General features: G+C 47.3%; 1 protein-coding gene across 2 annotated transcripts in view; it reads right to left on the bottom strand.

Annotated features, from left to right (window-relative positions):
- LOC114797647 (protein kinase C and casein kinase substrate in neurons protein 1-like) overlaps nt 1-19,956 on the bottom strand; it is a 38,207-nt gene extending 18,251 nt beyond the window's left edge. The window contains exons 1-2 of one of the 2 annotated variants that reach the window (XM_028992587.1): nt 19,841-19,956; nt 11,768-11,830 (exon numbers count right to left, since the gene is read on the bottom strand). The gene's annotated coding sequence lies outside the window, so the exon portion shown is untranslated. Of the gene's footprint in view, nt 1-11,767; nt 11,831-12,487; nt 12,535-19,840 lie in introns of those variants that run through there. The other variant, XM_028992588.1, reaches the window with a different exon arrangement.
- Between the last annotated feature and the right edge of the window lie 462 nt (nt 19,957-20,418).

The following is a 20,418-nucleotide window of genomic DNA, read 5'->3' as shown; positions in this document are numbered from 1 at the left end:
AATGGGAGGAGCCAGTACTCGAGATTGAAAGCTCTCATGTACTCTATGTCCACATTCTAGATGATTTCAACCTCCTCCACTCAATATATCACATGCGCAAAGTAGCACAAGCGGTGTTGCCAAATATATGATTATTTCACCCAGAAATCAACCAAATGATGCACCAAAGCTCACAACTATCTGGTTTGTTTTGAACTGCTTCTACTAATTAACATACTTAAATGAGAATTGGGTTCCTCCATACCTATAGTAGACAAGAAATATAACACAAATAAACCCAATCTGGCAGCTTCATGTCCAAAGGCCTGTCTCCTCCGTCCATTTCGTCTGTTTATCTCCACTTTCTGTCTTCATGAGGCACAGTTAGTGGACATCACAATTGCGATTTCTGTTACGGTCATCACAGCACCACGTCCGCAACCACACATGCAGACCGATTATTAACACTTTTTTTCAAGAATTGTTTGGCCAACTAGTGAACGTGAAATTCCTGAAAACCTCAAAAATATAATACACTACATACACATACTTAAAGCATGACATAAAGTATGTGTTTATCTAAATGAATATATACCCCATATAGTGATAGGACATAAAAAGAGGTGGCATTTGGAGGTGGCATTTTGCAAATTGCTTGCAGTTGCAGTTGTTTCTATAAAGCCAGGTGAAACACACGTAAACCTATTATGTTAAGGAGATTTCCGAGGCAGGAGCTAACTTTATCCTCCTGCCTCCCCCACTCCCTCCGGTACGTCTCTGTGTGGACATGGCCTTCTTTTGAAAGACATGCTTCTGAGATCCTTGGCTCATGAACGCCAGCGGCAGCTGAGGGCTGTCACGTTCAGACCCTGGTCCTGCACTCCTCCTCACGGGAACCAGAACAGTCATGGTGGGCGCCTAATAATAATAAGAGAACAAGGTTTTTTTTTTTTTTTTTTTTAAATAATTCGCTATGTCCCTGAGAAAGCTGGGTATTGAAATTACAGCGCCATCAGTCTGGATTTGGAGCCAGGGCTCAAGCAAAGACAATCGGAGGGCGTTTGAAGGTGTCACGGCCCTCGGAGACTGATGAGAAAAAGGATAGAAAAAGAAGGAGGAGGTGCAGCAGGTGTATTCTCAGTGTGAGGCCACTGGGATGGTGAGAGCGCCGCACCGATGAGATCGGAGTCACGATTCAGGACAGGGCCGGGTGACATGGGAACAGACATTTGGATGGTGGAAAGACTGATCATATAGAAGGGGCAGGGGTGGGAGATTTTGACTGACACAGGCATCAAGCAACGTGCGTTCTGGTGAGTGAGACAGACTGAGAGAGGAAGAGAGGGGGAGTCCTGACGCTTTTATTAGTCGGCGATATGACGCCGGAGGCTTCCTGCTCTGCTCAACGGTGTGGAAGTCAAGAGCCAGATCGGACCTGACGTGTGTATCCAGGGAGGTGTGTGTCCGATATTTCTGCACTATCCCACACCGTTTCTCCCACACCATGGCACCTGACCAAAAAAATGCCACGAATGGACAATACATGCAGTATCATTTTATGCCAATGTTTTAATTAAAACCTAAGGAAATCAGTTAATCAGTGGGTCGTGGCAGCATGGATACAGCATGTAAAAGGGCATCTGATGAATGCGGTAAATGTAGCCTGGTTGGTTTTTGGCAGGAATCTTAGTGAAACTCCAACAGCTGGTGATATGTTCAAACTAGCAAGTCACCCACCTTAGACAGCTATGATATTATGGACAATCTGCAAGATTGGCATGAAAAGCCGCACTCGGGTACCTTGACTGAGGATTCAGCCACAGGTCTGTGGCTCCAGCCACTATGCTGCTGCATAGGGAGACTGCAGTGTTGCAGCCGCCTGGTTGGGAAATAGTCCAAACTGCAGCTGAGGGCTCAGCATTGTTCCTTAGGAACAGCTGATGTCATTGCGGTGCTGCTCGGGGGGCCGGCCCGCTTTAGTCCCGTTGAGCCCGAGTGGACTCGGCACCATGATCTTGTTAGCGGTGAGAGTCACAGGCAGATTTGCCTCTTAATGATGATCCAGCTCTCTCCTGTCAACACTCTCATTTAGCCTCCGTTCTCCTGCTTAGAGGCAACGTGGTGGAATGTCACCAGTAGCTGGTCTACCTCTAAGTACCATCCGACCTCTACAACTAATACAAAATGCAGCAGCACGATCTTCAACCTTCCCAAATTCTTCCACACCACCCCTCTGCTACGCTCCCTCCACTGGCTCCCAGTAGCTGCACGCATCAGGTTCAAAATACTGATGCTGGCCTACAAAGCCAAACATGGAGTAGCACCATCCTACCTCACAGCCCTTATTACACCTCGCACTGCACCTCGTATACTCCGAGCCTCCAGTACTGCTCGCCTGGTCCCTCCATCTCTGAAGGTAAAAGGAAGACGTTCATCTAGACTCTTCTCTGTCTTGTCCCCTTGGTGGTGGAATGAACTTCGAGGTCAGAACAGCTCAGTCACTGAGTATTTTCAAACGGCAGTTCAAGACCTTCCTCTTTAAAGAATACTTAGATTAAATTGTAATTTTCTTGTTGTCGAACTTGTGTACAGAATCTACAACAGAGTGAATAAAATAGATGTATTCATAGTTGGGGTCCTAGTGAACCGGAATTGATCTCTTCATCGATGGTAACTTAAGCACGTTGTAAGTCGCTCTGGATAAGGGCATCTGCCAAATGCTGTAAATGTAAATGTAAATGTAAATGTAAATGTAAATGTCACATGACACCGACAGGCCTGAAACAATTATTAAAAACGCTGATTCTTTTTTTTTTGCATGTATTGCAAACCATGTAAGTGAAAACCAAGCCGCCACCACTATACAGTATCTCCACCCCACCTCCAATGTTCATTAGTAACTTTGATGCACTACAGGAAGTCCTGGGGCTGTAGCGCTCCCGCCTTTTCAGGTAAACACTGGCATTCTGAACCAAAGAAGAAGAATGTAATAATCATGGCTCTTTATTCCCAGCAGCACAAGTGCAATGATGGAGCATTTGAAATGAAGCCACAGTGGAGCAGCAATGTTTACTTCAAATAGGTCAATTTGAGCGATTTAAGCTATTACAGATATTATATTTTAGCATCTGTAGTATCATAATGTTTCGTTAAGTTGACTAGTCGGACAGATAATGAAGTGAATGTATTAACTGCAATAGTAAACCAGTGAATTACCGTATGTCCTGTCCTATCTCCTCTTCTTCCGTATTTATTCTCTTGTTCCCTTTGAACCGCCTTCATTTAATGTTTGCTAGTTAGTTTGTAATGTGCAGGTTTAGGAAGGTAGTCTTATCAACAAATGTCGCTAAAATTAGTAAATTGTTAAATTGGCATTAGGCAGTACCTTATATGTGGTAAATTCGGATACTTTGTATTCAGATTAATTTGTGATAATTGGTACAGCTTTATGTTTTCTCTGTTTAGTACTATGCAACGGCAAAGGAACATTGAATCAAAGGGCCAAGCTCACTCCAGAGCACATCGAAATGCATTCAAACCACATTCTTGAACTGCAGTTCAAAATGACCATAAATATTTGAAGCCTTGAATTTTACTTCAACTGTGATTCCAAACTAGACAGTACTTTTATGGCACTTTCATATGTTAAAGTTACAAATACATGCAATTGAATAGAGTTCAATTTCCAAATCCAGATATTCCAAGGGATATATTTTAAGTATGCAGGGAGAAAAAGAAAGATCCAAGGACTAATTGACTAATCAGAACAACAGATCAGTCGGCTACCCTAGACGCAAAGCAGAAAAAAAGGGATCACCTAAGAACCAAATGACCATAAAGATGCAGGTTCGACCCCCACTTACTAGCATTGTATCCGGAGGAGTAGCTTGTCTACCAGTCACATTATCTGGGTGTGTTAGAACAACTTGTAATTTGATTTAATTCAGTCAGACTGAAACATAATAATTAAGTATATTTTGGAACATATCACTACAAAGCAACATTGCAAGAAGAGCAAAGGCGATTTTTGGTACCACGAAAGAAGAATGTGATGCAGAACGTGAACGTCTGTGGAGGAACAGCATCATCACGCATATACAAAACATGAATGCTCACACTCGCATGCATTCATCACCCATCATGTACTCCTATGCTGTTTTTTTTATGGACTTAAAAACCATCTCCGGTGTCGCCATGGCAACAGGGAATACCTCCCTAGCAGCACAGAGATCATTAACACAGCAGAGAATGCACTAGAATGAATACATGCTACATCTCGCTCTACAAGAGCCTATCCTCTCTTCCTCTGTTCCCCTCATTCCTTCCTTCTGGACACCCCATGCTGTTCACAAGAGCACAGAGAGAGGGAGGGAGGAGGCAGTCATAGCTTGATCATAACAACCATTCACATACAGCCAGCTTCCGTTTCACAGCAAATGTGGCTCTCCGTGAGCAAAATGAGAAATCACAAAGCGGAAAAGACAGCAGCCTGTATCAACGTTTAAATCAATGGCCCCTTAGTTGAAGCAACACTTCAGAAGGTCTAGAACACTCTATGGTGTGACCTGTGCTGCAGAGCCCCTTCCAGAATGATCGAGAAAGGGGTGGTGGAGAGGGAAGGAGTGGGTAGAAGTAGGGGAATAATCTGCTTGTGCGTATGTTTGTGCGTATGTTTGTGTGTATGTTTGTGTGTGTGTCTGTGACTGTCACGACTACGGACTTACGAGGGAAGGAAGCGCAGAGGTCTGACATACTGGGAAGGGTTTTATTTATAAACAAACAATAAACTCAAAGAAACAATGGCGCGGTGGCCGAAAACAGTTTAACATAAATCACGAACTGAAACCAACCCGTAGGCGTGTGGCGATTGCCAGAACTCAAAACACATAAAACAAAACTAGGTCAAGTTCGTGCAGCGAGTTCACGAAAATGCCAGAGACCCCGAACGGGCAGAAACTTCCGGCATTTATGGGGCGTCAGGATTTGAGTCAGGTGTGGAGCCCAGCTGCAGGCAATCCTGACAGAGCCCCCCCTCCAAGGGCTACGTCCTCGGAGCCCCAACAGTACCATCAGTGGAGGCGGCGGGGCGGACGGCGGCAACCACAGGGCTCCTGCCCTGCTGTATCCTCCCCTTGGCGGCCCCGGTCCCTCGGGCTGGCTCCCCGGCGTGGTCAGGCGTGGCGGCCCCGGTCCCTCGGCCTGGCTCCCCGGCGTGGTCAGGCGTGGCGGCCCCGGTCCCTCGGCCTGGCTCCCCGGCGTGGTCAGGCGTGGCGGCCCCGGTCCCTCGGCCTGGCTCCCCGGCGTGGTCAGGCGTGGCGGCCCCGGACCCTCGGCCTGGCTCCCTGGCGTGGTCCCGCTTGGCGGCCCCGGACCCTCGGCCTGGCTCCCCGGCGTGGTCCCGCTTGGCGGCCCCGGACCCTCGGCCTGGCTCCCCGGCGTGGTCCCGCTTGGCGGCCCCGGACCCTCGGCCTGGCTCCCCGGCGTGGTCCCGCTTGGCGGCCCCGGACCCTCGGCCTGGCTCCCCGGCGTGGTCCCGCTTGGCGGCCCCGGACCCTCGGCCTGGCTCCCCGGCGTGGTCCCGCTTGGCGGCTCCGGACCCTCGGCCTGGCTCCCCGGCGTGGTCAGGCGTGGCGGCCCCGGACCCTCGGCCTGGCTCCCCGGCATGGTCCCGCATGGCGGCCCCGGACCCTCGGCCTGGCTCCCCGGCATGGTCCCGCATGGCGGCCCCGGACTCTCGTACCTGCACACAATAATCAGGGCCGATCCATCTGGGTATGTGTGGGCCCTGTCTCCACACGTCCCCTCTGACACTTCTTGTGTCACCCCCTGCACCGCGCAGGGAGATTGTCCCAGAGCCTCCGGCGACTGTTCCAGGCACCCCAGGCTGGTGCCTTCTGGGACTATGCAGCCCCTCTCGCTGCACAGCCCTGGTGCCAAGGGGGGGGCATTGCCAGACCATCCGGCTAGCCCCTTCTGCGTCCGTTGGGACAAGCAGGCCCTCTTCCTGCCTGTCCCAGCTGGGTCCTCATGCCTACCCGGGGGCTCTATGGCGCTCCACCCCTCTGGAGGCAGACGCAGGCCCATGCCTGGCCCGCCCTCCTCACTGGCTACCGGAGGACCCAGCTCCATCGCTTCCCCACCTACCCTCCCCTCAGGAGGAGTCCCCAACCCGAACTGCACCCCCCCAAAAAATTCTTTGGGGGAGCACCCCCCCCGGCTGGACTTAGGGGTACCTTGGGGCTTGTCCACCTCGCCTTGGACCAGCACATTCGGGTCAGGAACCTCCTCCCTGGGGTTCGGCTCTGCGGCTGGGTCGCCATCTGGTGGACACAAAGAGGGGAAGTGGGGGCGACATACGGACACATATGCCACGCACACACACACAGACAGAGACAGACAGAAGAGAGGGTCGTCTAGTTCCCTCTCTGAGCACTCCGGGACCTCCTCAGGGGGCACAGCCAGGATCTCGGGAGGCGCGACCTTCTTGTCGCCCGCCAGTGCTTGGTCTTCTTGCCCCGGATCCTGACTGGTACTGGATGTGGTGGAGGGGCAGAGTTCAATCCCTGGCTCAGGCTCTGGCCGATCAAACTCCGCCCTCAGTCTCTGCTGGAAGTCCCGAAAACTCCTGTCTGTCTCTCCCTGCTGCCAGAGGGCTGCGCTCCAGCCCCATGCTGACCCAAGCAGACACGAGAGGATGGTGGTGGTCTTATCAGTGTCTGCTGCCCCACTGAAGGGTCCCGGGACAATTGGGCTGTCCCACACGGGGCTGGGCACGTCGCTGGAGATGGTGGTAGGTGTGTGGTGTGGAGGGGGGTGGACGTCTTCTCCAGCAGGTGTGGACGCTGGTGCTGCGCTGCCATTTCGCTGGGGAACGTCCGGGCAGAGGGAAGGCGGGTCGGCGACTGGAGCAGGAATGGAGGATTCCCTGCGAGGCAGTCCCGGCAGCGCAGTTGCTGGCTGGCGACCTCCCGTCACCCTCTTCCACCAGCTTTCCTCACACTGCTGGGAGGGACGTGGGTCTCCACGGACCTCGTGACGATCCTGGATGGGCGCGATGGGCGGAGCCATCCCGGCACCAACTGCCCAAACGGCGTCATCCTGGTCGTCGTCCGTGTCCACCTCGTACCCCCGGAAGTCACATGGGTCATCACGGACGTCGCGATGATCTCGGACGCGCGCGCTGGGCGGAGCCATCCCGGCAACGACCGCCCACCGAAAATCCACGTCATCATCGCTTTCGTCATCAGTGTCCTCCCACCGGTGACTCCAAGGGTCGTCCACCCTGCGGACATCCTGGACCCATGGCGCGATAAGCTCCCATGGGCAGTACTCTGGCCATTCAGGCTGGAGGCTGCCCACCTCCTCGCTGGAGGAACGCCGCCGTTGTTGCCGCTTCTCACCCCCCTGGAAGTGACGTGGGTCCCCACGGACCTTGCGACGATCGCAGACTGGCGCGATGGGCGGAGCCCAACTCTCGTCTCCCGTGCTCTCGTCGTCGTCCGTGTCGTCCCAGTCCACGGGGAGCCTTGCCAGCAGAGCGCAGAGTTCTTGGCTCGACATGCCGAAGATCGTGGGGGTCGCATCTTCTGCGCTCGCTGCCCACGTCACTTCCTCGCTGCTGCCGACGCCAACGTCCTCGCTCCGCCCACTCACCCGCCGACGTTGTCGCTTCCGGGTTTCGCGGAGTTTCCCGGGGGTGACGTCATCACGCGGCGCCGCGTACCACGGCTTCTCGGGGAGAAAACGCTCCACCAGAACGGGCGGCGCGTCTCTCCCCCGGCGTCCGCGCTCGCCGCGCCGTGCTGCGCCCCTCGCGGCGTCTCTTCTCCTCTGCTTTCTACCTCTGCGCTTTTGGGTGGGTCTCTGGCATTCTGTCACGACTACGGACTTACGAGGGAAGGAAGCGCAGAGGTCTGACATACTGGGAAGGGTTTTATTTATAAACAAACAATAAACTCAAAGAAACAATGGCGCGGTGGCCGAAAACAGTTTAACATAAATCACGAACTGAAACCAACCCGTAGGCGTGTGGCGATTGCCAGAACTCAAAACACATAAAACAAAACTAGGTCAAGTTCGTGCAGCGAGTTCACGAAAATGCCAGAGACCCCGAACGGGCAGAAACTTCCGGCATTTATGGGGCGTCAGGATTTGAGTCAGGTGTGGAGCCCAGCTGCAGGCAATCCTGACAGTGACAGTAAATAAGACAGAATGTGACAGAAACAATGGAACCAACAGTAAAGGAAAAGAGACATCCAAATAGTCAGGGTCCCTTTACAAACACATCACTATTACTTAATCCTAATAATTATATGCGCAGTGTGTGCCGGCTCATTAGTACTCAAAATATTTCCTTCCGATTGCCTGACTCACGAACTGGGTATAAACAGCTCTCCCAAATGCTTCACTAGTAATCATCAGGCTGATATATAAATATCTCTATCTATCTATCTATCTATCTATCTATCTATCTATCTATCTATCTATCTATCTATCTATATCTATATATATATATATATATATATATACACACACACACACACACACACAGTACAGGCCAAAAGTTTGGACACACCTTCTCATTCAATGTGTTTTCTTTATTTTCATGACCATTTACGTTGGTAGATTCTCACTGAAGGCATCAAAACTATGAATGAACATGTTTTATATTCTAGTTTCTTTGCTCTGGTTACTGCTTTGCACTCTTGGCATTCTCTCGATGAGCTTCAAGAAGTCGTCACCTGAAATGGTTCTCCAACAGTCTTGAAGGAGTTCCCAGAGGTGTTTAGCGCTTGTTGGTGTCATGATCCGGTCCGGAAGGGGTTACTCCGGAGTTTCACGTTAGTCATGTGTAATGTTCCCTAATCGTGTTCACCTGTGTCTTATTTTCTAAAACTGCCCTGTTCATTTCTGTTCGCTGTCAGGTCTTTGTTATGTTCCGTGTTCACAAGTTGTCGAATGTCTCCCCGTCCTGTTCTTCAACCCCTGTATTGTGACGTCGTGTGAACGCGTCCTTCTTCCTCATCATCTCGTCATCATCTTCGATCACTGCCTCGCCATGCCAAATGGTTGTGACAGCTGGCCACTTTGCCTTCACTCTGCGGTCCAGCTCACTCCAAACCATCTCGATTGGGTTCAGGTCCGGTGACTGTGAGGCCAGGTCTCCACTTTTTATTAAGTAGGGCTGCAACTAACGATTATTTTAATAATTGATTAATCTGTAGATTCTTTTTTTTGATTAATCGATTAATTTTTTTTTTATTAATTTGATCGTAGAATCGGATAAAAAAACAAAAAACAAGAAAAGCATTCATTTCCAAACCCTTTATTTTACAGAACCAAAATCTTTAGAAAGTGCACAAACATGTTGCTCCTTGAGCTGTTATAATAATAATAAAATAAAATAAAAATGAACTAACACAAAAACCATACACATGTATGCTTTACATCTGCCAAATATAGACTTTTTAAAAAAAAATAAAGTGCCACCTGAGCTGCCAGAACGATAAATAATTTATAAAAAAATAAAGAACAATACAAATCAGAAAATTTTACAGGATTTGTTTGAATGTCAGAACTTGTTCTCTACACTACACTGCAGATGCACACTGCAAAAAATGCTTTTCTAACTTAGTAGTTTTGTACTGATTTCAGTCCAAATCTCTAAAAAATCTTTAATCAAGATACATTTACTAGACACATGAAATAGCATAAGAAATGATGTCTTGTTTTCTGAAGAAACATCTCAAAATTAAGTGATTGTTTGCTTAAAACAAGCAAAATTATCTGGCAATGGGGTAAGAAATAATCTCAAACAGAAGTTTTAAGCGTCACTTAATTTTCTCATGCAATTTTTCTTGTCTAGTTATCTTGATTTAAGATTTTTTAGATATTTGGACTGGAAACGAGACAAAATTACTAGGTAAGAAAAGCTTTTTTTGTAGCTATACATGACAACAGATTGAAAAATGAATGGTCCAAAAAAGGCTAGTGAATAAAAACATGTCTTTAGTCTTTTAATGCAAAGTAACTATAGCTCCCCTGCTTTACTACTGTTATTAACACGCTAACACTAACTTGTCATAACGAGTAAACACCAGCACCAGGGACATTACGTTCCGTTCAAAACGAAACAAAAGTAGGATTCTGTAGCGACTGTATTTCCCGGCTAATGCAGCTCTGCACTTACTGGGGCAGTGGTGGCCTAGCGGTTAAGGAAGCGGCCCCGTAATCAGAAGGTTGCCGGTTCGAATCCCGATCCGCCAAGGTACCACTGAGGTGCCACTGAGCAAAGCACCGTCCCCACACACTGCTCCCCGGGCGCCGGTCATGGCTGCCCACTGCTCACTCAGGGTGATGGGTTAAATGCAGAGGACAAATTTCACTGTGTGCACTGTGTGCTGTGCTGCTGTGTATCACATGTGACAATCACTTCACTTTATGACTTCCCCCGCTGCTGAACTCCCTTCCTCCTCATCAAACACTCCAACATGTTTGCGTTTCAGGTGCAGGATCATTGCCGTGGTGCTCCCGTGCCGTGCCATGTCGCTTTTGCATATTTTTCGCAGATTTCTCTGCCTCCGCCATGTATCTGTCCTCTACCTCCGCTCGTTTTTTTTTTTTTTTGTTTCGCGCTGTCTATGAGGCGCCAAAATCAGTGTGAGAGAGACCAAGTGTGTTCACTCCACTCCATGCTCAAATAAAATGTTTTTTTTAAATAATCAAATATCTCCGCGTCGCGCGACACAACGAATCGATTAGGAAAGTCATTGCCAACTCTTTTAGTAATCGATTTTTATCGATTTAATCGACTGTGTGTCTGTTGTGATTATACTGTGTTATTGTAATACATTTTTTTACATTTACAGCATTTATCTATAATCAATACCAATAATAACCAACGGACAGAATATTTCTCCATTAAGCTCTTATTAGTTTATTTCCTCACTCATGTAATGAAATGATTCACAAGTGTCCAAGAAAAATTCTGATTGTGGTTTAAAAGTTCAGGATTGTTTTCTGACATGATTCATGTTCTTTTTTAAACAACAACTTCATTACATTAAGAAATGCTTCATACTGCTCGGAGGCTGAACAAACTGGATAAAATATGCATTTATTCATCCAAAAAGACTTTCAGTGTAAGAGACTGTGTGTGTGAGTGTGTGTGTTTGTAGATGTGTGGCAGCAGAAAATAACCTTTGTTGCAGATAAGCTTCAATGTTCAGTGTGGTGGTGGATCAGATCTGCTCTGTCAATTTGAATAAATTAGGAGCTTAATATTAATGAAGCGCATCCATAATGTTTCTGGGTTTCCTCATTACTGCCACAGACCTGCACAGTTCAACAAACATGACTGACAACAGGACAATGGACTACGCTAAGCTGAGGCAACAAGTCCATAAAATTCTAATCAAAATGTTGTGTGAAACACAGGTGTGAACATAAATTTTACTTGAATGTTACTTCCAATATTTTTCCATCAATGAGAAAATAGTGGCAGAGATGCAGAAGACAACATATGTTGCTGTTAATAAATAGTTCTAACATTAGACCATAATTACCAGGTAACATGGACATAAATAGCATTATATATGTAAGGGGATGCGTGTGGAGGTGGCATTTGTAAGAGCTGCCGGGGACCCTGAAAACAAGAGTCAAACACTGCACTGGACATCTGTGTGCCGCACCATGCAAAGCCTCCACCATCCATCAGCAGAACCACTGATGGGCTCTTAGTTAGCACAAAGAGATGGTTTTACGTCATTAAAGATGCATGAACACTTACCTTCTCCACCTAACTAAAAAGGTCAGGTTTCCATAGACCTCAGGGGGAAGTATGGACAATCACCTACAAAAGTCAGAAGAAGAACTGATTCAATATAAATATAAAATCTAATCTGAATACACTAAACAATGTTGTAAGAAATCTGGATAAAACTTAAGGGAATGAAAAGCTTTAAATACACAGAATATACACATACAGAATTATTAGGTTAAACAGTACATCCATAACATTTGTGCATTGATGATGCAATGCATATTAAATGAATGTAACGAAGTAACACATTTGATTTTATGTCAAAGATGCCTATGCATGATCTCGAAGAGATATTTGCCGAAGTTACTATGCTATCAGCAGAGTTAACATTTTAAAGGAACCCACTTATTCTTTAGAGTAAAGATCATCATATCCCTCATATTTAAACTACTCAGTTGTGTAACTAATTACACTAAAATGAAATGTCCTTCGACGGACATTGATCAGTGAAGCAATGATATGTTCAGTAATTGAAATGTTTAGCCTTGTTAGCCTTTCAGGGACGTCTTCACGAACAAGCCTGACGTTTACGATTATCAGTGCCTCGATTATCGATGCATCACAATGCATCCCATATATTCTTCTACATTACTTCACATGATGTTTTCAAATACAAGAGTTAAGGTCTGGTTTACCCGTGTGGATGCTTTGATTTGCCCCAATGATTTGTTCCAACGGTCGACTCACCTGACACCACAAACGATAATGTCGTGTTGTAGACCTCTGGACTCTCAGAGACTGATAAGATCAGCTTTTCCTCCATTCCCTATTTGTGTGTGTGTTTCGAAGGGCCAGACTGAACACTACCCCCCTTTGATTCTATTGATCGCGCAAAAAAAAAGGCGTGGTGCGCAGCGATCAAATTTCAACAAATTTCTGTACACAGATCAGGCCACCGAGTCAACGAGACGAGAATTTTTATGACGGCGCCAGAAAATCTCCAAGCAACGTCATTATGATGTAATCGATTATGTTCTGCACTGCATTGATGCAGAATCATCCACGTCTTCATCGCAATGCATCCATTGTAAGATGAATTTCAACACCCATAATAAACAATATACCTACGGGTCTCTAAACCAAACAGAAACATCAGCACAAACATTAAGTAACAGCGTAAGATTATTTTCACAGTTTATCGTTCATGTCATGAACGAATGACAAGCAGCCTCATCCTTACATGCCCTTAGATGGAGCAGCATTGCTTTTGAGCTTCATGTTATCCTGTAAAAAGCTATCTTTTCCAATGCACAGACCCTTTTGTCAGTGGCCGATTAAGAAATTGGGGCGGCATGTGACTGGTTTCTGTTGCACATGTACCATGTGGACCATACAATACACACACAACACTCCAGTATTGTTGGCCAATAACAAATAAGGACAACTAAACATCATTCACCCACACTCACACCCACGGGAAATTCAGAGCCACCGATTCACCTACTGTGATGGTGGAGGAAACCAACACGGGAGAGCATGTAAACTCCACACACACACACACACACACACACACACACACACAGTCCGAGCCGGGGTTCGAACTCACAGCCTATGTTGCTAACCGTTGCACCACCGCGTGGCCTCCAAATTGTTCCGATATAAATCCGATTGAGCAACTGTGGGATGTTCTGGAAAACATGGAAGGCCCCACCAACGTAATGGAACTGCTACTGATGGCATTCTAGTGGTCTATAGGCCTAGTGGAGTCCACAATTTGACAGGTCAGGGCTGTTTTGCTGTCAGTGTGGTTAAATGGCAAACTAGAAAAAAGGCATCATCTTTTCATATTCAAATCGACACGTAATCGTTTTCTTTGTGAGGAGCAAACGACTTGTGTTGGAAACAAAACGTCTGCCTTTGACTGAACGCCGGACTCAGCGTCAGTGTCATGCGGTGCCAGGCTGATCTGTCATCACCGCTTTCCGAAAAAGCAGCCGTATGTTGGGTAGACATATCTCATGTGTCTGGCTAGGTGCTGCAGCCAGCCCTTCTGATGCAAGCGAAGGGGAAGGTTTAAAAAGCAGAAGCAGAACCGCCTAGCGGTTAAGGAAGCGGCCCCGTAATCAGAAGGTTGCCGGTTCGAATCCCGATCCGCCAAGGTGCCACTGAGGTGCCACTGAGGTGCCACTGAGCAAAGCACCGTCCCCACACACTGCTCCCCGGCCCCTGTCATGGCTGCCCACTGGTGATGGGTTAAATGCAGAGGACAAATTTCACTGTGTGCACCGTGAGCTGTGCTGCTGTGTATCACATGTGACAATCACTTCACTTAAGAAAGTTTGAATGAAACAGGAAGCAGTGGCAGCCATTTTGGGCAACCTGAATTCACCTTTCTCTTGCTGAGTCAACGTCACACAGGAAGTCAGGCAAAATCGCGGCATCTCTCTCTCTGACACAAACGCACACATTCGGTAGATCTTGAAACAAAGGACATTCCCTTGGACAGATCACGCAACACCACATTGCCTATAGCCCCTCAAATCAATCGCCACCCATAGCTCTGGCATTCATAATCCAGTAATAAATCCTCGTCTGCACAGCCCAAAACACCTTAGCGATCTTAAGCTGTGGTGAAGAAAAAAAAGTCATATTATTACAGTAGTACTACTGAACAAAAATCTCATGCACTCACTCCACTTTCAGCTATATGACTTTTTCAAGGGTGGCCAATGCGTCCAAGCCAGACAGACTGCCTGTCCCAGCTGTGGGTTACTTTTGCTTTCAAAAAACAACCACCATCACTGGGAGACCAAGTCAAAATTGAGAATATCCGACAAGCCCAGCAAGTATTTCTTCAATGTCTTATCTGTTTAAAACCTCTCCTGGTTTCTGGGGAAACTAGTTTAAATTCTCCAGGTGATGTAATCTTTAAAGCATTCGCAAACTGTTTTATTCTTGCAAAATAATGAAATAGAACCATCAAGAACAAAAAATCAACAACAGCAGTCACATAAGTAGTAGTTGTAGTATTTTTGGATTTACTTTTTACATTTACAGCATTTATGAGACGCCCTTATCCAGAGCGACTTACAATCAGTAGTTACGGGGACAGCCCCCCCCGGAGACACTCAGGGTTAAGTGTCTTTGCTCAGGGACACAATGGTAGTAAGTGGGGTTTGAACCTGGGTCTTCTGGTTCACATGCGAGTGTGTTACCCACTAGTCTACTACCACCCTTTTTATAGTTAGTAGTAGTGGGGGTGGTTTCTCCGTCAGTGCTCCATCTTGCCCACTCATTTTTCGGGTTCCAGTACGTTCGCTCTACCTTTCGCAGCTATTTTTGCAGGTTGTCAGAGACAGCTGAGTCCCCGGGAGTCCTGAGGTGAATGGATGCTGGACCACACAGGGACCGCATGTCTGTACCCCGCCATCAAGGTTACACGAAGAGGCCAACACACACACACAGAGCACACCAGTGGTGGCCAATACACTGCATCAGAATGCATCTTCCATGTATATTTGTAATTTAATGCATTTCAATGTGCATAATTAACAACATAAATCTCTGATTAAGGCCAGTTGAGATAACATTGGTCAACACGACATACTCAGACATGGTGTAGTCATATATCCAAACATCCGATCTGTAGACCTATATTAGGTTCTAAATATGTGTTCCCATGCACACAGGCCGTTGGATCCTGCATTACAAACAAGAAACTAATGTGCCCCATCAGTGTATAACAGCTAACAGGCATGATCCATCAGTTTTCCTTAAACAGCCAGTCTCCTCAGCTGTCACAACGCATTCCCATCTCGGTTCCTCTCACCTCTCTTGATAGAAATGTAATGTGATCACATGTCACTGCTCAACCTGGCAGGTGTAACCCAGATTAATTATTAGTGAGTATCTCGCATGCCTCAATTTTGGACTATAGAGCAAATGGGGCGTGCTAGTAAATACAAATGACAAGCGGAGAAATGGCCGGTAGACAGTGTCACAGCCAACCCTCGATGGCCTTTGCTGATACAGTGCGAGAATGAAAGTCTGATTAGATCTGGCCACACCTGATCCATCACCGAATATTGTTTTTGCTAAAACAATCATTTTCAGCAGCCTTGAAATTTGCACAGCCTGCTAAATTAGAGTAATTGAACAATTGCTCCAGTGTTCCATCCAGTTTCATGCATGTTCTGACATCCATTCAGACTCTCTTGCCGTTGAAACAAGCCTGAAATTAAACGGGATGTCAATAATGTACATGGGGTTTGCTGCCATGGCAACTAAACAAAACAATAATGTTCTTAAGTCATTTTAATGAATACATCTTCTGGGAGAGGTTCATTACGATGAGATCAAAAATAAAATGGTGAAGGATTTATTCCTGATTCTGTGGATTTCAAAAGACAGAGAGGATGCCTCGGCTCCAAGTCGGTCAGTTCATGTTCAGACTAAACTTTAAAACAGAAAACAGTAGATCTGAATGCCATATACAATTCTGCATGCAATATAAAAAGACGTGTTATTGTGCAAATACAGCACCTACCCTGTTCATTGATATGATCACTATAAGATTTGAAGAGAGGGTTTATAATAAGAAGCAGTCATTCTACTTCTGCCTTCATCTTGTGTTGTAATCGATCCAAAAAAAACCCGGTGCCCCCACGGGTGAACAAATGCAGAGGTTGTGAAGATCCTTCCATCGGCCCAGACCATAAACCACGCTGACACAATCACTGCCGGCCCGAGTCGAAAGCATAATTAAAAGCCGAGCTCTTATAGCAATCAAATCATGGCATAGCTGCTTACCCCGGCAAAAAACGAACGGCTAGATTACCGTGCTGACTCGATGTCATGGCGGGGTCCTGAGGCCAGAGGAGGACAGTGACGTGCGCAACAGGGAGGAGGCTGAGAGCGGTGATGGGGACGAGGCGCTGGAGGTAGGGGGGTTAAGGGCATGGGTGTCTGAGCTGTCAGAGGGTTGTGGGCAACGCCGTGGGTCGGTCACCTCCGGGTTGAACGAGCTACAGGCAGGGAGAGTCCAAAAGAGGAGTCAGGGCCCAGTCAGTTGGCTTGAGGCGAGGTCCGTCGGTATCAAAGAAGGTTGAACAGCGATGTGAATAAATTGCTTAGAAGTTATTTTACCTGAAGATCATAGTGATAGGGAACCATCACAATCAAGGAATGCACGTTTTATTTATGCAAAGTGCAAAAAAGGTGCACTGCCAATCTGGCAACATGGGTGACCAGCTCACTTAAAACGGTCCTCGTTTCATCAGATTACCAGATCTGGCTCAATCTACTGGTATTCTGGTCATTTTTGGTCTAGATTCTGAACGTAAGACACGTTTTCAGGCGTATTTTCGGGGGACTGCCAACAGGGCCCAATAACAACACTGCTGTGGCCAATCAGCATCTCCCAAGTTCAGACGAACCGAGATGTTCATTTGAATAATGTTTGACACTCACTGGCAAACGTGTGGCAGAACGCAGCTCCTACTGTGAGATCCAAGGCCACTCCATGAAAGGTGGGTTGACAAACAGACAGATTAACGGTAAGGAGCTCGAAGAACGCTCAGACACCGACACCGATTACAACCGCACGTGGATCTGACCGGCAAAGTCCAAACGGCGCAAGCAAATGACCCACAGTAGCAGGACAGCACGTGAAATGCATATCACGCCCATTCATGTGACGCCAAGTGTGCAGAGAACTTTCCTCTCCTCTGATGCTCTTCTGACTTTTAATGCTTGACGGGGTGCATTAGGATATTCTGGGATAGGTCCCAAAACTTTGTACTGGAAACATAATCTCACACCGGTTCCTTCTACAGGCGTTCGAGGAAGACAGGTTGCGCTCCCCTCATAAGGTTACTTGACATTGATGGCTGAATTGAATGAAACAGAGCCTGGCTGCACCGTGGGTGGTTGTTAGCGTTGCTGTGCTTGGCTCCCACCTTCCCGTGCACCTTCCCTCGAATTTACAGAGCGCTGTAAAAGATTTACCTTCCGGGGCATGTTTTGCAAATGTCACATCAAGAACGTCTTTGGGTTTTTACCTGTACATTCACGCCATTTATCAGACGCCCTTATCCAGAGCGACTTACAACCAGTAGTTACAGGGACAGGGTTAACTCAGGGTTAAGTGTCTTGCTCAGGGACACAGTGGTAGTAGGTGGGGTCTGAACCTGTGACTCTCAGGTCTTCTGGTTCATAGGCGAGCGCGTTACCATTTACATTTACATTTACATTTACAGCATTTATCAGACGCCCTTATCCAGAGCGACTTACAATCAGTAGTTACAGGGACAGTCTCCCTGGAGCAATTTTAGGGTTAAGTGTCTTGCTCAGGGACACAATGGTAGTAAGTGGGATTCGAACCCGGGTCTTCTGGTTCATAGGCGAGTGTGTTACCCACTAGGCTACTACCATCCCTTACCAAGCTACAAAACGACCACCCTTCCAAAAAAGGACTGCATGCGCATTGGTGAACTTACAGGCCCCTTTTCGTTTCAGTGTGATTATTCAATTACCCACAAGATTACTCTCGCTCACCCTAACTCCTCATTCTGGATGATCTGAACTCATTTCCGTACATGTTACAAGCAAGTGCGGAGCAAGCAGTGTTTCCTGATATCTGAAAAATTCACAAAACCAGAGAGAGAGTGAGAGAGAGAGAGAGAGAGAGAGAGAGAGAGAGAACTGCCTAAACTATCTGATGAAATTGAACTGATGCAGCAACTTTACTTAATACTTCAATATAATATGTTCCATTAAATAAGGATTGGCTTCCTCTGTGCCTATTCTTGACAAGCACTGTCACAACCATGGGACCAAATTCTGCCCAGCTTCTGCCGATCCCTCTTCCCCTCCTCCCTCACAAACCTGATCCTGTTTCGGGACCGCAGCCGCTACCAAAATAGACCCGCAGATAAACTATCTGCGCTTTTATTTGATCTGACTGACAAATCTTACATTAGCAAAAGTCCCCAACGACGTGCCGAACACATCGCCCTTGGCGTTGATGTACGTGAATGACGACACGACCCCTCGTACCCCTGCACCCGTCTGCATGATGAATCGCCCCCTTTTTTAATCGAATGCACACCGAGAAAAAAGAAGAAAAAAAAAAAAAAACACGAACTAAATAAATTATATAATGTTAAATCATGTGAACTGAATGGTGGAGCTGCACTAACACCCCCCCCCTCCCTCCCCAAACAGCCGCCATCTTTAACTTCTGTGCAGACCAGCGTCCCCCCAACTTCAGCACCCTGGACAGCGAAGCCCGTCCGACAGATCGGACGCAAGCCGAGGGACAATCCTGCACATCTTCTATTACGTCGAAAAACGTGGCTAGTCGCCCTTAAAGCCAGCCGCGCTCTCCGTGAGGACAGGACGTCCATTCGAGATCCGCACATGGACAATTAATCCGAGGTCCACAAATGACGTAAAAGGGCTGGTCTGATGGGATTTGCCATTTAGGCTAGGCTATCTTTTATTTAATGTGATTAAAATCCCCCGAAAGGTGCGTGGACTCCAGCGATCTTGCTCAGTTTTGAATGTCATTGTTGCCCATTACATAACCAGCCCACTGGTCGGCAAAGATCGGCTGCGTCCTGCGAGTGTTTACAAGCTCCGGAGGAAGACGATCCTCCAACCTTCAGCCCTCGGACGCGGCTGTCGACGGCACGACGCGCGTAAAGCGGCGCCGTAGTACGCGCCACATGAATTATTCACACGACGATCCGAAATAGAAGCCAGAACTGAAAAAAATAAAAATAAAAAAAGAACCAGGCGAAATACTTCAACGAAAACAACATGGTGCGTAAAGCCCGCGTTGCTGCGTACGGGTTACGAAGAAAAACGCGAGCAGAGGTTAGAAAACACATCCTTGGTTTTTCTTTCTTTATTTCTTTCTCTTTTTTTTTTTTTTGGTGCACCGACGGGTGTCATGCAAGAGGAAAACAAACGTGCAAGACGGGGACGACGCGATCCCTACATCCCGGAGTTGCACACACACACACACACACACAAAGAAAAATAATAAAAGCTATGGACGTGTAAAACCAAGCTGCTGCAGTGCGTTGCCGTGCTTACCCAGCGATCGGAGGTTCGGACAGGCTTTTCCCCTCGATGGAAGGTGACCCTGCTCTCTCCGCATCCACGGATCACGGTGAATGCAGCAGGGGGAGCTGCGACGGGCTGCCGGGGGCGGGGCGCTCCGCGCCAATTAAGGCGGCCCCGCGACTGTCGATAAATGGATTCGATATTCAACATTTACTCGCTTTTTTTTTTTTTTTAATGTGAGTGTAAACGTGGCGAAGGTAAACGGGCCGCCGAGAAAGCGAAGTGATTGTCATTGTGAAACACTGCAGCACAGCACACGGTGACACAACGAAACGTGTCCTCTGCTTTTAACCATCACCCTTGGTTAGCAGTGAGCAGCAATGACAGGCGCCCGGGGAGCAGTGTGTGGGGACGGTGCTTTGCTCAGTGGCACCTCAGTGGCCCCTTGGCGGATCGGGACTCGAACCGGCAACCTTCTTATCACGGGGCCTGTTAGGCCATCACTGCCCCAGGCCACCACCACAAGACCCACGTTCATATTAATATACAGCACATAAAAACAACTGTATTATTTAAGGCTGAAGAATGAAAGAGGTGCCAATTAAGCC

The sequence above is a fragment of the Denticeps clupeoides genome, chromosome 10 (genome assembly GCF_900700375.1).
Source record: "Denticeps clupeoides chromosome 10, fDenClu1.1, whole genome shotgun sequence".
Classification (NCBI taxonomy): domain Eukaryota; kingdom Metazoa; phylum Chordata; class Actinopteri; order Clupeiformes; family Denticipitidae; genus Denticeps; species Denticeps clupeoides.
Note: the sequence above shows the minus strand (reverse complement) of the source record. Positions and strands in the feature narration are given on the sequence as shown.